This window comes from Zalophus californianus, chromosome 17, assembly GCF_009762305.2.
Source record: "Zalophus californianus isolate mZalCal1 chromosome 17, mZalCal1.pri.v2, whole genome shotgun sequence".
Taxonomy (NCBI): domain Eukaryota; kingdom Metazoa; phylum Chordata; class Mammalia; order Carnivora; family Otariidae; genus Zalophus; species Zalophus californianus.
The window spans coordinates 39,597,049-39,613,632 of NC_045611.1; the positions used below are offsets into that span (position 1 = coordinate 39,597,049).

A 16,584-nucleotide genomic window follows, 5' to 3' on the forward strand; every position below is an offset into this window, starting at 1 on the left:
ATGTAAAAAATATATCATGCCATCTACCTTTGATAAAGGCATCTGAATTTAAAATGTACATGCCCTTCAAACAAGTAAGCTCAGTTTTGGAAATCTAGTTTACAGAAACACTTCTGTAATGAATATGCAAAGACTTATATATACAAGATTTTATACCAAAGTCTTATTTGTAATAATGAAAAATTAGAAGCACCTTAAATATTAAATATTTTATAATAAATTATGGTATATCCATACTATGGAATACTAAACAGCTATTAAAAACATAACGTGTATTTGTTTTGAATTATCTGTGAAATGAATTACGTGAAAAAAAATCAGGGTCCAAGCTAATATATACGATATATCTTTATTTATGTGAAAATCCTATATATATTTAATATATGGTTAATATGATATGATATATATTATATTTATATATCATACATATATATTACACATTATATATATTTATGGAAATGTGTAGAAACAAATGACTGGAAAGAGGTACCTCTAATTGTTCCATAGTGCTTACCTTTGGGGAGGAGCACGGAGGTGGGGATAAGATAAATAAATACATTTATTCTCTATGTTTCAGTGATGCCTAAATTTTTTCACGATTTTATGTTGATATATTCCTGAGAAAAAGTTAAAAAAAATAAAAGTGTGCAATTTTATTACCAAATATCATTTTCTTCCCACCTTCACTAAATAAATGCTGAGCAAATATTTAAATATATCAGTGTGAAGGGGCCTCTAATTATTGACTTGCCAAGGGCTCTCCATATCTCCATCTGATCTGCTCCTATTGGACTGCCTCCGGGTGGGGCAAGAGAGGTATATGAGGCTGGGCCTGAGCCCCAGGGGCATCTGGGCCTCTGCAGCCACAGACAAATACAAGGGAACACTTGTGCTCAGCAGCCCAGGGTGACCCAACCCCAGTCATGCTGGGAATGCAGGGAGACACCATAGTGGAAAAAGTCTTTCTGTTGACTCAGGACAAGCAGAACATTCCAGAAGTCCTGTGTGAGGGGTGCTCCCAGCTTAGAGGCGGTCACTGCTAAGCCCCCAGCCTCCCTGGAAAGACAAGGTTGGCATCACCTTTGGAACTATCCACATGCCTGGAGGCTAGCTGAGTGGAGAGATCAAAGACAGCGTTTGGACCGGCATTCTGGAGGAGCCCCTGCTTCATGTGGACCCCTCAGCTTTGAGCTCTGTGCCATCCCCAGGGTCTACAACAGTGCAGATTGATGCAGCTGGCCAGTCTTCACGTCCTGTGCCGTTAAAGGAGTGGGATGCAATTGCTCTACAGAGCATCAAGCTGCATATTGCATTTTCTGAAAATTTGAAACATTGCCTTTCTCCAGAGCACACCAGGCTTCCATGCCCAGGCGTTGGTATTCGAGTGCAGGATGGGCTCAGGGACCTCAAATGTATTGGCTTCCCGTTATCTTCAGCAGCTTGGCCATCCTAACAGTCACGCCCTATAATGAGCTTGGCCAACAGAATGAATGAAACCATATTTCTGACCTTCTTCACACCTATCTGAGTCTTCCCTCAATTTTCTTCTCCACTTATTGAGCAACAGTAAGTCTTTCTATTTGCTCTTGGTACAAATGGGAATATAGCTTTCTACACAGGAACTTCCAGCAAAAGCTCACTAACAAGGCACTTATAAATTGAAGAGCTGCAGTGCTGGTATCTCTGGAATCTCATGGTCTTGGGTGTATGAATTCTGCCCATCGTTGGGCCCTGAACATCCAGGAGCACAGCATGATGTCGTGGCGGTCAGGGGCCCTGGATTCCTTGAGACCAACAGTGCATTCAGGCATTGGCTCTTGCAGACTCTTTGTCTCCTGTAAATTACATTAGCCTTTCCGAGTCTCTTATGAAAATGGGGATACTAACTCCCACTTTGTATGGTTGGTGTTCGGATGACAGCCTTCAGAAGGTGCCAGCATTACGTGGCCTTCTATAAGATCCAATAAATGGTGGCCATTATGGTACTATCCTCAGGGCTACAACTTGCACCATTGGCCCTCCTCCCAGGGTCCAGCTCAAGGCACTGGGAGAGAAGACCCAGATCAGAGAGCATAATTTTGCTTCTGAGATACATCGAGAGGAGCTTCTAAAAGCAGAAGAATGTTCTGGTCCAGTGAACTTGTACAGCTGGAGGTTTTCAGGCTCTTAGACACCGTCAAAAAACAACTCTCTCTCTCTCTCTCTCTCTCTCTCTCTCACACACACACACACACACACACACATTCATGAGAACTATATGCTTTCTTATAGCAGCATCATTCACATAATATTTTCTTGAAGATGAACATTTTTGTTCCCAAAGTGTGTTCTCTTGGAGAGAAGGACAGACTGATTTTGTCCTCAAGAACACAGTTGTTATGACCTCACACCTCTAACCTTGTGCTGAGAGTCCAGAGGATGTCCATCCTCTGTCCAAAGGATGAGTTATTGAGGGATGCATCTTATAGGAGATCTCCTGAACAGCAGTTTCCTGCCTGCAGGGTCTGGGAGAGGCAGGAGACCTTTCCAGGTCCTAGCAAAGAATTTGAGATATTCACTCCATTTTTTTGATTTTACAGGATTTTTACCACTTTTCCTACAGTATCTTTGGAAGGCACAGACCACTCAACTGACATCACGTCTATGTTTAGTGTTCTGAATATGAAGTAACCCGTTCTTTTCTGATTATCTGAGTCTTTCCAGCACTTACAAACTGTGGTGTCCTCTCTTGATGTCTCTTCCCACTGTTACTCCTTCCTCTGCCTTAGAAAATATTTTCCTGTATTTAAGGCCCATTTGGTAGGTGTGGTCCTAGTAAGGGACATTTGAGACCGAAAACACACCCCTCTCCAGGCTTGCTTAAGCAAGGATGGAAGTCAGTTGGAAGGTTGTAGGGTATTTCTCTCTGAAAACATGGGTAGGGAATGCCCCTGGACAGCAGGATGGATGGAATCAGGAAACACAGCTGCCTTTTCTCTTGGACCTCTGGTCTTGAATTTTATTCAGCCTCTCTCTACACATCTGTATTCTCACACCCTCTCCCTCTCTCTCTCTTATCTTATGACCTTACTCTTTTTCTCAAGGCCTGTACAGCTCTGACCTTACTTGGCCTGCAACCAGGAGCCACAGAAACCTAGCTTAGATGGTCTATGGTCCTCTCCTGAATTTCCAAGAAAAAAACTAAATAGCTCAGCTTGTTCTCTGGGTTGACCATCTCTGGGTCAGGGGAACTTCCCGACTATCTGAAGTTCACTGAGGGTGGGCACTGGCCTTTCCACTTGGACCAACACCCAGTAGGTACTCCATAAATTTGATTGACTGACTGATTATATATGGCACACGAGGCTTGAAAGTTCCTACAGTGTGAGAATGGCTTTCAAATTGTCACTTGCCCCATCTAAGAATAAATGTCAGATGATCCAGGCTGAATAGAGTGTTAGATTCATTTATTTTACTTTCTGTAGACCTTCTGGGTGAAAGGCAGGCTCATAAAACATGTGTATAAGCTGGAAAAGCTGGGGTACTTGCAAGGATGAATTGTAAAGTGTAATTTAACAACATCACTTATGTGTAGCATCAGGCTCTTGGTGGGATGCGATGGGCACCAGGGTGGTGCGAGTTTTGCTGCCTTGGCAATTACAGGCCCTTTAAGAGACACTATGTCTTCCCCCACTAAGACACTGAGACAGAGGGAAGAAGAGAACGGTCTTTCTTAATCAGCAAAAGTGACCACACATTGCCCAACCCAACTGCCTCTTCCTTCCCTGGCCCCCGTGAGCTTTGTGGAGAAGGAGGAAAAGGCAAGAGGCAAGAAATAGGGAACAGCAGAGGGGAACACAGGGCTGAGAGGCACCTGCAAGCCATGGGGTTTACACGCCACCCTCTGTCCCTGTCCTCCTGGGAGGCTGGGTGCAGTCAGGTCCCCCCAGTGGGCCACAGCCCTGGTCCTCCTGGGCCCACACCCCCATGTCACCCTCATGTGACCTTAACCTGACATCTTGGCCGCCCCCGCTCACCCAAACATGGACCCAGACACAGGACACCAGGCCATGGTGGCATCTGATGGCTGGTTAGATTAATGATGTGCTTGCTCTCCTTTTGGAAGCCCCAGAGGAGGTATCTGCAGATTTAATTCTCGTTTAAAGGTGGAAGCGTGGGTTTGAATCTTGTATCAGGTATCACCCCCTTCCTGCTCAGCACATCTCCGGAAAGGTCAATGCTGGGAGAGATTGGAGTGTCAGAGTCTTCTCCCTGGTTCTGTGTAAAGACTTCTGACCTTTCCGTGGGCCTAATTCCTTCCCTTCTTTCCCTCCTAATGCTTCTCCTCCCCCCTTTCAGCACTATTATTTATCGAAGTGTAAAACATGTGGTGCACACACACATATTCTAAATTTAAAAAAAAAAAAACTTATCAAAAATAGCACATGCTAGTACTCCTCAGCACCGTCAAGGTCATCAAAATCAAGGGGAGTTGAGAGCCTGTTGCAACTCAGAGCCAAAAGACAGCATGGCAGCTAAATGCGATGTGGGGTCCTGTATGGGGGTCCCGGAACAGACACAGGCAATCAGGTAAAAACCAACAAAAGCTGAATCAAGCATGCACTTCAGTTAATGATAATGTATCAATACTGGTTCATGGACAAGGACATGTGGGCCCTACTCATTTAAGATTTAAAAAGTCAAGGGGGAACTGCTTGCATGGGAATTCCGTATTATCTTCTCAATTCTTTTGTAAATCTAAAACTGTTTTAAAAAACGAAGTCGATTCTAACAATGAAAGACCAAAACTGGTGCATGCTAACACCACAGTTCGGGCTAGACACTTGACAAAGTATCACCTTGGCCACTGTGGCTGAAAAGGCCGGCGGGGGGTGGGGTGGGGTGGGGTGGCGGGGGCTGGATGAACTAGTCCTTTTTGGTAACCAGGAGGTAACTGAGCAAGGAACTCATTACCCAAATTCATCTCAGGGCTTGCTTGAAAAGCCAGAAATTCCCCATGGAGGATGCCTCCATTTGGGTAGTCTCATTAACCTGTTAGGCTCCAGACAGAAAGCATCGCGCACGCAATACCCCAAAGGAAGACTCTAGGATGTGTTGGGAAGGAGGGGCGGTTGCCGGAAGAGGGGAGGTTGATTTTCCCGGAAATGAGCAACACTCCCGGAAGCGGAAGCACTGGGTGGAGCCTGCGTTTTCCCAGCCAGCTTCAGGGAAGGCGGCTCAATGAGCTTGGGTGGCCCGAGGCATTATCGGAACCACCCAACCTAAATGTATGCATTTGGGATACCAAAGAGGGGTGCAAGGGAACTTTCATTTACCGACTGCCTGTGACTATTATATTTGAACACCTCACTGACCACAGGAAATGAATGGGCTTTGTTCTCCCCCGTCCTGGCTCGGCCAGGGTAATACCAGGGGGCCACCATGCTGGTCTTCCCAACTCCTCCCATCGGTGTCTTCTCTCTCTCTCTCTCTCGTTGACATTCCAGCCCTTGAAACAAGGTCTTGGCTCCTTTCTCATTTCAGGATTTCGTTTTGGGGGAGCCAGAACACCTGTCCGCTGATCGCCTGCCACTCCGCATCTGGGCTCAGCTGACAGGCTCGTCTGCTTTGACTAATGATGTGATTGATGGACAAAATAAGGAAGAACATACAAAAAAACATTTCTGTCTGGTCTGGTGTGTCAGCAAGCCTTCATCAAGTGGCTGCTGAAGGTATATTTTGCTGCACGCCTCATTACACAGTAATGGCCTTCCCAGGCAAAGCTGTTTCTTTTCATGACACAAGACAGCGGGCAGCTTTATGGGCGCGGGGCCCCCCGAGCCCGGAGGATGGGGAGGCGCGCTAAGGCGCGGTCATTTCCGAAAGTGCCTCAAGTTGCTTTTCTCTTGTCATGAATTTAATATGAATCAACACAATATGAAATGGGCATGAGGGATTTTAGTGACTAGTGATTTTTTAAGACTGCTGTCTAAACAGCCATCAAAAAAAAAGGGGAGGGCAGAGCCACCACACATTTTCTTGCTCCAAACCTGTTGCAAAAAGGAGTCATCTGTCAATTTTATTGCATTAAAAAAGTACACAGAAGCATATAGTCCAAACAAATGTCTTCTTTCAGGCTAAACATGTGGAAAATGCCACAGAGCTATGCCAGAATCATCTCACTCAGCAAACCGAGTATTCATAACCCTGCGCCGGTGGCCTGCTGTGGATGGGTGACATCCAGGAGAATTACACATGCCACACTGTCGCCTCTTTGTGCATATAATAATGATCTGAAAATCAGTTCTGGCTGGAGTGCCAGGGAGGCAAAGAACTGCTTCATTTGGCTAACAAGATACGTGTGAGTTAGAACCCAGTGCTGGAGGATGAAAAGGAATCATGCTTAAAAATAAGAGAGAAAGTAGGTAAATTCTTGGCCTGATTTTTTTTTTCCTTCTCTTTCTTCACTGGGCCACAGAATCCCTACTTATTTTTTGTAAAGTATTTGAACTCCCCTTGATATTAGGTTTTCTTCTTCCCTCCTCCCTTCCTTCCTCCCTCCACCCTCCCTCCCTCCTTCCTTCCTTCGCCCTCCCTTCTTTCCTCCCTTCCTCCCTTCCTTCTTTCCTCCCTTCCTCCCTTCCTTCTTTCCTTCCTCCCTTTCTTCCTTCCCCCCTCCTCCCTCCCTCCCTCCTTCCATCTTTCCTTCCTTCCTCCCCCCTCCCTTCCTTCCTCCCTCCTCCCCCCCCTCTCCCCCTTTCCCTCCCCTCTCTTCCCCTTTCCCTTCCCTCCCCTTCCCCTCCCTCCCCTCCCTCCCTCCCTTTCATCCATCCTTCCTTCCTTCCTGCAAATTTTCTTTGCCAAGGTATTTTATTACACACGTTCCACTCCTTTCTTTAACATGTTGGACTGTCTCCAAGAGGAATGCTTAAAATGAAGTTTCATTTTAAAAACACTTTTTTATTTTTTCTTTTTACCATGATGAGTCTTTAGTGATGGGTTATTGTGAATAATATGTGATTTTAACGAGTTGTGATTAGACAAAACTCTCTTCCTATAATAAATACTAGATAATAAATTAGAAAATGTATATGAGATCTTTATTCCTATTTAAAAAGAGAGAAAGACATAAATGCAAAATCTTGTTATGATAAATGTAAGAGATAATCTTTTAACATGCATTTAATTTGCTGTGAGAGTACGAGACAGCTGTTCAAGCTCCCGTGTCTATGTTGACTCCACATCGCACCAGCCGGTCTGGCGCTGGGGACGGTGGTCACCTTCCCACCGGGGTAATTAATAGCCCGTCTGCCGGGGGTGGGGGGGGTGGAGGGGTGGGCAGAGACATTAATCCCGGGCAGAGGAACACAAGTTTAGAAATAAACAGGTTACCAAAACCAAACCATCAGATGACTTCCTCTGTGTACGATAATGAGGACAAAGAGGAAGTGAAGGAGGAAATGTGTTCCAGTGTTTGGATGAACAAAGGCGAAAGTAGCTGTCGACATCTTTTGTTAATCTCCCACATCTGTGCATATTGTTCATTGAGTTTTGATATCAAAATATCCGACTGTCGAACAAAAGGCCGGTGGAATCAGGGAGCAGAATTAGCTGGAATGCGCGCACACCTGCCCATGCCTGGTCACTTAGCCACTTGGAATTTGGAAGCAGGTGGTTCTTGTAATAGCAGAGGCCATTTTACCGGGAACATTTTTTCAGCGGCTGTGCTCCGCTAAGCTTGGAGCGGAGGCTTGCTGCCAGGGGTTTCTGTCTGCTCCCACTTCCTGCCCCTCAGACCTGAGCCTCATCAGCAAGCTACAGGTTTTCCTAGAAACCAGCACCCTGCACTGTCCCCTTGGCCTGGCGGGCCGTTTTGCTGACACCTTCTTGATTTACGACTTCAAAGCTAAGCCGTGAGATGCGTTAACCTGGACATCCTCTCCCCCCGCTTGGACCAGAAGCAGACCTCCTCTGCCAACGAGGGTTTCACAGACCTGGAACCTTTATTCTTGCCTTGACTTTTCATTTCCGAGCCAGAACCTTTTCAAAACCCTAGGGGCAGGCAGCGGGGTGGGGCGTGGGCTCTGCGTGAAGGCTCCTTGAACGGCAAGGCTGCAACCCATCCGTTCTCCAGCGAGGTCGTTTGTTTCAGAGCTAGTGGCTTGCGGGAGCCACTGGGGAGCAAGATCATTTAACAGCAAAAATATTCTTTCTCAGCAAATTGCTTGGAGCCAGGGGGATGAAGCTTCCAGGTGGGTGATGCTAAACACTGAGTGGAAGGAGAAGGCAACCCTAACCTCGGGTTATTTTCTCTAATCTTGTAGGAACCAGCCACCCGTTCACAGACTGCTCTATATATTACAACATACATTTTTCCTTTTCCTAATCAGGTTTGTGTATCTTTCGTGATTGATTTTCTTTCACAAAACTCTTAATATTTTTCCAGATGCCTTCTACCTTTTGTCCTCCCAGCTGCCACTCACTCAAGAGAGGCTCTTAGGAACATATCAGACTAGAAACGTGTGTATTTTCTTCTTTGGTCTCAATTCCTCTCTATGGTTTTAAGTTATTTCATCTCTTTATTATTTTTATCATTTCAGTTGAAATGGTGGCATTATTCAATTTTGCAAAGAACCTCAAAACCCACTTGGTTCTTGTCTCTATAACACAAAACAGCTTATTTGAAGGTATATGTTTTTTAAACTTTATATTAGGATTTATTTGTTTAATGTGTGGGATTGATTCGGTAGATGATTTTACATTGAAAGAAGGCTCGAGTGTTTGGTTGTGAGATGGAATTTTCAATTGCATTCCAGAGAGGCTGCCATCGGGGGCCAGCCAGGAAGCTTCCTGGAGACTCTTCCTCTGTTCCAAGCAAATGTAGATGTTGTCTTGGCTGCCTGCTTCCTGAAGCGCAGGGCCTGGGGTCTCTGCTCCAAGATCCTTCACAAACAGCTCCTTTGATGCGCCCTGCCAGGCAGCATGGCCCAGGGTGGGTTTGTGGGGGGGGGGGGGCGGACGTGGGGGTAGACAAGGCCTCCAAGGTGAACCCACAAGAGGAAGCTATAGGGAGAAGTTCACCTGCACCAGTAGCCATTAAAATCGAGACCTCCACACCAGGGACTCCCAGTTTATTCCAAGTCATGGAGTTCCTTGGGACTCACTTTCTTCTGCCCACTTTTGCACAACCCTGGAGGACGGGAATCATGACGCTGTTTGGAGCAGATGATTTTTTTCTATTCTTGGTGTCACCCTACCCATGCAGATGGACTGTCTTGAGCTGTGGTTCTATGTGGTTTCTCAGATGACAGTCCTATGAGATTAAGTGATCAGAGGTACTCAGAGGTGACCACCTCGATAATCCACGCTTATGCCGCCTATACCTCCTGACTTGCCTCAGGCCCCTAGGTCCTCACTTCAGCTTCCCGGATTTGAACTCCCTAACAAGATGGTAGCCCATGAGTTTTCCCCAGGTCATGCCTCACGGGGCACCCAGACTGAGGCTTAGGTGCTCTGGGGGTGGCAGACTGGTGGATGCCCAACCAGGCTTGACCATTTCTCATTGGTTATCAGAGCATTCAGTGGCTTCTGAGTGAATGACTCTATGCCTGTTGGTGCCTTGGGAAGGGTTTAAGGATATGAAAACATGGTCACAGGAGTTGGATACAAAAAATGACATCGTTTGTACCCATGCCAAGATGCTGCAGACCCAAGGGCTGCCTGGATCAAACACATGGCTTTGTCTCCATGGTATGTCAGGTGATGGGGGGGGCCAAGTCTGAAGAGGCCAAGACCCCCTCCTGCTCCAGTTCCACACATCTGCTTTCCACCTTGGAAGCGCCCTTCTCATGGCTACAGTCTTTGAACTCTGATGAGGTGTGTGAAACACCCCATCGACACATCATATCAGATATCTTTTGAAATGAAAATCTCTTAGATCAGTTTCAACTCATTCCAAATGTCACATGTATCCTCCAGGCCGAAAATCAATCTTCCCTCTACCCTTGATATTGTTTGAAACGCAGTGTGGGTCTTTTGGACAGAGAAGCTGGCAAGATGGCGAATTGGGAATTGAGCTGGGGCTGGGTTCTGCCAGTGTACAACCAGAACACTACTCTTCCTTCATCCCGTTCAGGGTCTCACGAGCTTCTCCCCTTGTCCAGCCTCCTCTGCCTGGCGTTGTCCTCCCCTCTCCTAAATTCCCCTTGTCTTTCCAGGACAACTCAAATCCTGCATTCACCCACAGAATAAACCTAATTCTTGGATTCCATTTGGATCCCCCAGCGCATGCAATGTGAGTCACGCAGCCTGGTTCTGCCTGGGGTGGTTCTTCAATGGGTTCATGTATGTGAATCTCATCTTACTAATGATCTTCTTCTTTCTGTGTGTCCCCAGCAAGGTTCAGCTGACTGCCAGACACTGGAAGCTTGGCAAATCTTTGTGGTTTGACTTACAGGTTTTGGAAAAAACAAAAGAGATTGTCTCAATATTTGCTCCTCCTCTCCCACCGCTTCCAGATTCAATCCTTCCTCCCTATTCCAGCCACATGTTTACTTGTGTGGATTTATGTGGACCCACTGCGTGACCCTGGAAATGGTAGTATCAGACCCACTGTTGGAGGGTTTGGTTAATCACCTGATATTTCTCCAAAGGCACTTGGCATAAAACAAAGCACATCAAATGCACAAATCTCATCATATATAAAACAAAAATGAATACCATAAAAAAGGGAGCAAAATTTAAGCTACAGTGGATATTAACTTTAACATATAAATAAGCCCGGGACTATTTTCTGATCCTATTTTGAAATGAGGGCTACTGTAAAATGAAGAAAGAAACTTAAAATAATAGCAATTTAAGGCAAAGTGTGTGTTATTAAAAGTTCGTGATGTTGAAGAGCCAAACTCCTATTCCAGTACGAGATTTAATACGTACTTCACACAAAAATAAATCATGTAATATTTTCATGGCAGACATAGAATTTTATGGCTTTTATGACTATCATGGAATTGGGATTCATATTTTATAGACAGCTCTAATAACATCAAGAAAGTGCTCTGGGAAAAATGGGGGCTTAGAGAAAGACAAGCAATCACTCAGCAGAAGCTGAAATCAAGCATAATTAAAGCCCAAGGTAAGGCTGTTCCCCACACCATGGGCTCCTAGCAGGGCCTGGGCAGGCACAGCTGGGACACAATCTTGGCAAAGTAGGACTCCCTCGGTGCTGGTTTGCTTGATCCTAGAAATGTCCATCGCTGGGGTGGGAAAACACTGGGAAGGATATTCTCAGGTTTGATGTCCTCGGCTGGGGGGCAACCTCAGTGTTTGTGGGGAGCAGATGCAATTGTGGGGGTGCCCCTAGGACTTTTCATCTTGCCCACCCATCATTCCGACAAGCACTGTTCCCCTGCTGCTGGACTGGCTGAGAAGGTGGAGAGAGCTGGAAGTGACCCAGCAGCGACCAGCAGCTGTTAGGCACTTTGCTGAACTTTGCAAGGATTATCTGCTTGAATCCTCAAACCCACTCATCAGGTAGAGAGCTAGGGGTCCTTCTTGGTTCTCCTTACCTGGGCACCAGCTCCCGGAATGATGCACTGGTGGGTGAGTGCCATGAAGAACACATGTCCTTGATGAGCTGTGGTTGGAGACCTGTTTCTCGAATTGTTTTCCCTTCTGAGCCTCAGATTGAAAAATAGCTTCTACTCCTGGTGCAGACTGACCCATATGCTGGCCTCCGAGGGGCCTCAAACTCGAGCTACAGGCTGACCTTGACTCTAGTTCCAGGTCACCGTTCTCCCCCCTCCCAGAGTGACCCTGAGTCTCCGTGAGCTCAGCCCCAGGCTGGCCCCCTAATGCAGTCCTGGTGCAAGTGCAGCGGTGGTCCGGAAGTGACAGGGAGAGACCAAGTGGAGGGCTCTCCATCGCCTGGGCCACTTCCATTCCACCTCTGTGGAGGACATCATCTCTTGGCCATTCTCTGGAAACATGCCTTTCCATATCCTGGGATACATCTAGCTCCTTTCAGCACATCATGTGCTGACCTTGTCTTCCACTCCCATTTGGGATCTGGACCCGACTCCCTGACTGTGACCTCATGCAGGTTCCTCCATGCCACCAGTCCCCACGTCTCATGTGTGAGGGACACGAGCTTCCTACCTGCTTGCCCTGTTCTTCCTCTGGGGGCACCGCTGTGAGCACCAGCAGTTGGCAGAAGTGAAAGCTCTTTGTCAATTGGAACATGCTACGTGCAGGAAGAGTCTTGGACATAATGACTTGTAGAACTCTTCTTTCCTTTTCCTTGGGGACCCAGGCAAGCATCAGGAAGACAGAAGGGTAAAGCAGGAGTCTGCCCTGGGGTTCCCACCTGATGTTTCTGCCTCCTTGCACCTATAATTATCTCTATCTATCTTTCTATCTCTCTATCTCTCTATCTACCATCTATCTCTCTATCATCTATCTATCATCTACCTATCATCTATCTACCTATCCATCCATCATCTATTATCTATCCATCCATCCATCATCTATCTATCATCTATCTATACATCCATTTATACATCCATTCATCATCTATCTACCTATCTATGTATTATCTATCATCTATTTGCTCCACTTTTGCTCTCTATTAGGCAAGTAGCCACCATACCCTGTTTGAATCTGACGAGATAGTCCTGCATCTGTCACCACAATATCATGTCTCTGCTTTTACCCCCATCCACTTCCTCCCAGTCTCCCTCATACCCTCAACTTTGTGAGTTTTTATACAAGTGTCTCCTTGACACATAGATCTACATCCCATTACACTTCTTTTTAAAAATTTTATTAGGCTGTAATTGACATACAGCATTGTATTAGTTTCAGGTGTACAACATAACGATTAGATGTTTGTATATGTTGCAAAATGATCACCACACTAAGTCTAATTAACATCTGTCCCCATACATAGTTACAATTTTTTTCTTGTGACAAGTATTTTTAAGATCTACTCAGCAGATTTCAAGCATGCAACACACTATTATTACCTACAGTCATCACACTGCACATCACAACTTCATGACTATTTTATAACTGGAAGTTAGTTCCCTTTCACCCCCAACCTGTTCTGCTCACCACCCCCCGCCCTGCCCCGGCTGCTGCCAGTCTGTTCTCTGGATCTATGAGCTCAGTTTTGTTTTGTTTTGTTTAAATTCCACATATAAGTGAGATCATATGGTATTTATCTTTCTCTGTCTGACTTATTTCACTTAGCCTAATACCCTCTAGCTCCATCCGTGTTGTCATGAGCTGCAAGATTTCCTTCTTTTTTATGGCTGAATAATATACCAATGGATAGATTGATCGATCTGTTTATCTTTATATATGTCATATATATATCACATGTATATATTAGGTCTATCTATATCTATGTCATATATATATCACATTTTCTTTATCCATTCATCTGTCGATGGATACTTGGGTTGTTTCCATATATGGCTATTGTAAATAATGCTGCAGTAAACAGGAGGTACACATATCTTTTTGAATTGGCATTTTTGTTTTCTTTGGGTAAATCCTCAGAAGTGAAATTTCTGGGTCATAGGGTAGCTCTATTTTTAATTTTTTGAGGAACCTCTGTATCATTTTCCACAGTGGCTACACCAGTTTGCATTCCCACCAACAGTGCATGAGGGTTCCCCTTTCTCTACATCCTTGCCAACGCTTGTCATTTCTTGTTTTTTTAATAATAGCCATTCTAATAGGTGTAAGGTGATATTTCACTGCGGTCTTGTTTTGCATTTTCCTGATGACTAGTGATGTTGAACACATTTTCATGTACCTGTTGGACGTTTGTATATCTTCTTTGAAAAAAATGTCTATTTGGATCTTCTGCCTATTTTTATAATCAGTTTTTTTTCTATCAAGTTTTATGAGTCCTTTTTATATTTTGGATATTAACTCCTCTCAAAATGTATGATTTGCAAGTATTGATTGTCTCTCTTTGGGTAGGTTGCCTTTTCATTTTGTTGATGGTTTCCTTTGCTGTGAAGACCTATGACTTTTTTTTTCATTTTTTAAATTGTTATGTTAATCACCATACATTACATCATTAGTTTTTGATGTAGTGTTCCATGATTCATTGTTTGTGCATAACACCCAGTGCTCCACGCAGAATGTGCCCTCTTTAATACCCCATCACCAGGCTAACCCATCCCCCTACCCCCCTCCCCTCTAGAACCCTCAGTTTGTTTTTCAGAGTCCATCGTCTCTCATGGTTCGTCTCCCTCTCCGACTTACTCCCCTTCATTCTTCCCCTCCTGCTATCTTCTTCTTCTTTTTTTTCTTAACATATATTGCATTATTTGTTTCAGGAGTACAGATCTGTGATTCAACAGTCTTGCACAATTCACAGCGCTCACCATGGCACATACCCTCCCCAATGTCTATCAACCAGCCACCCCATCCCTCCCACCCCCCACCACTCCAGCAACCCTCAGTTTGTTTCCTGAGATTAAGAATTCCTCATATCAGTGAAGGACCTACGACTTTTTGAATTTGACTCCTATATTCACTAGTACTGCTTTGCATGGGTACATAAGATTCTGTAACAGTGTTCCTGCTCTGCTCTTGGAAGGATGGGAGCCCCGCCTCTGACGGCACCTGTAGGGGTGCACGTGTGAGGAAACTTGTGCTCTGAAGCCTGAGAGCCCAAGAGTCCCCTTCCCCGGGCTGGGCCCTGGCCTGTCTCTCAGGCAGCACTCTCGTGAGGACTGACCTCTCTGTAACCAGAGCAAGCCATCGTGAATGGGAGGCCCAAGTCTCAGTTGCAACCCCATATGTGAGGTACTTGTGAGGATGGCACATCATCCCTGGGACTCAGGTCCCAGGAGGGATGCAGTCCTGGCTGGGGGCTAAGGCCCCCTGGGGATGCCACCACCCAGAAGGCATCCTTTCTTCTGGAAGCCACGGCCCCGGGCTTTGGCCTCGCTCCAATCCTGCCTCTTCCTAAATGCTGGAACAGGTGTCAAGTGCTGCCTAAGAAGGGCAGCTCCTTAGGATGCTGAAAACCTCTCTTTAAAGGTTTATGGTCATTGACATTCTTATTAAATTGCTTTGATAAAATATTCAGCCACAGCCCCTCCAGTTGACTCTAACTTGGTAAGATATAATTTGCAATTGATTATTGCTCAAACATTCCTGGCACCACAATACAATCTGCTCATACATCTCGCCCTCTCTCTGCCAATTTGGAATGGAGGGGGAAAAAAAAATGGTTTCTTCGGCCTTTGACCTGGCTGAGGTGGGACCATTAGGTCATTAGGACCATGAGGAATCCAAACACCCCCATCTGCAGCCAATAGGGACTGAAATGGAGATGGGCAGCTCTGAACAGAGCTTGTTTTTTTTTTTTTTCCCCCTTGGTAAGATACAGGTATTTTTTCAGAGTTGGAAAATGTCTTGAATAAATGAACTTCGTATATATATGTTTTTAATGTGATTTGCCTGTATTTATTTGGGTGATCACAATTTATGCCAAGTGAAAAGGTTAAGAGTCCTGGAAACTGAATTATTCCATTTATTTGCAGACATGATACAGTGCAGGACAACAGAAGGGTGCATTCTTGTCTTGCCCTGCCTCTGACCTTGCCCCTGACCTGGAGGTGCCTCCCGGCCAGGCCTGCAGGGGCAACCACCCACAGGGCTGGTGTGTGCTCATTAAGTAAGCATTTAAGGTGTATTTACCCAGTGTTCTCTCCTCCAAACCTAAACTCCCAAGGAAGGGGAAGGACCGCCTGCAAAGTAGTGGTGGCCACAGCCCCTCCTCCTCCCTGGTGTCAGTGTGCAGACTTCTTTTCATGTAGGGTATGTTCCTTACATTGGCACACCAGCCCTGGGCAGAAGCAGGCAGGCGGGCTGGGCTCCCAGTTCACAGGGAGGACCCTGGCGCCCACAGAGCTCTCACGCCTTGCTCAGAGTGAGGCCTCCAGCCACGGTAGAGGGGCTGGGACCAGGTCTCCAAGGCCCCGGCATGACACTCTCTGTCCCCCTTTCCTGTCCCCAGCGAGGCCCATTTTCTTGGGGCCTCTGGGAGAGACTGAGCAGCTTCTGACTCCAAGGAAAGGCTCTTACAGTGAAGGACCAGCCTGGGGAGAGGCTTGGCCAGAGGGAACGTCTGAGGCTGGGGACTCCCTGTGCCCCCCGCCCCCCAGATCTTCTCTCCTTCCTGCGCACTTGGCTGCATCCATGGGCCTGAGCCAAGCCTCCAGCTTCCTCTTTGCACCCACAGTCCCTGGGCTGTGGCCTCTTGGCTTGCTCCCCCCTCACTTTCATATTACCCTGGAGTAATTGGATATTGGCAACCAATTACTGAATTTTTCACGTCAGCTTCATCAGTGACTCTTAGACAACTGTGCCGAGTCTCTTTCAATGAAGAGAAGAATTATAATAATTTGCATTAATGTTCTGTGAGACCTGGAAAGCCACGGCACTTGGCCTGCTGGGGAAGGGGGGAGGAAGGAGACCGGAGCCCTGGCCCCTGGTGCACAGGAATAAGCCACCCCTCCATCTGCTTCCATCCTGACCCCAAAGATGCGCCCCCCTCCGCCCCTCCAAAAAGCTCACCTA

The 16,584-nt window shown here is 46.1% G+C and overlaps 1 long non-coding RNA gene across 1 annotated transcript; it reads left to right on the plus strand.

The window, feature by feature from the left end:
- Positions 1-8,102: 8,102 nt before the first annotated feature.
- Positions 8,103-10,683, plus strand: LOC113935487. The gene is made up of 3 exons (XR_003524044.1): positions 8,103-8,231; positions 10,197-10,273; positions 10,375-10,683. It is a non-coding gene; the product is annotated as an uncharacterized LOC113935487 (long non-coding RNA).
- Positions 10,684-16,584: the final 5,901 nt, after the last annotated feature.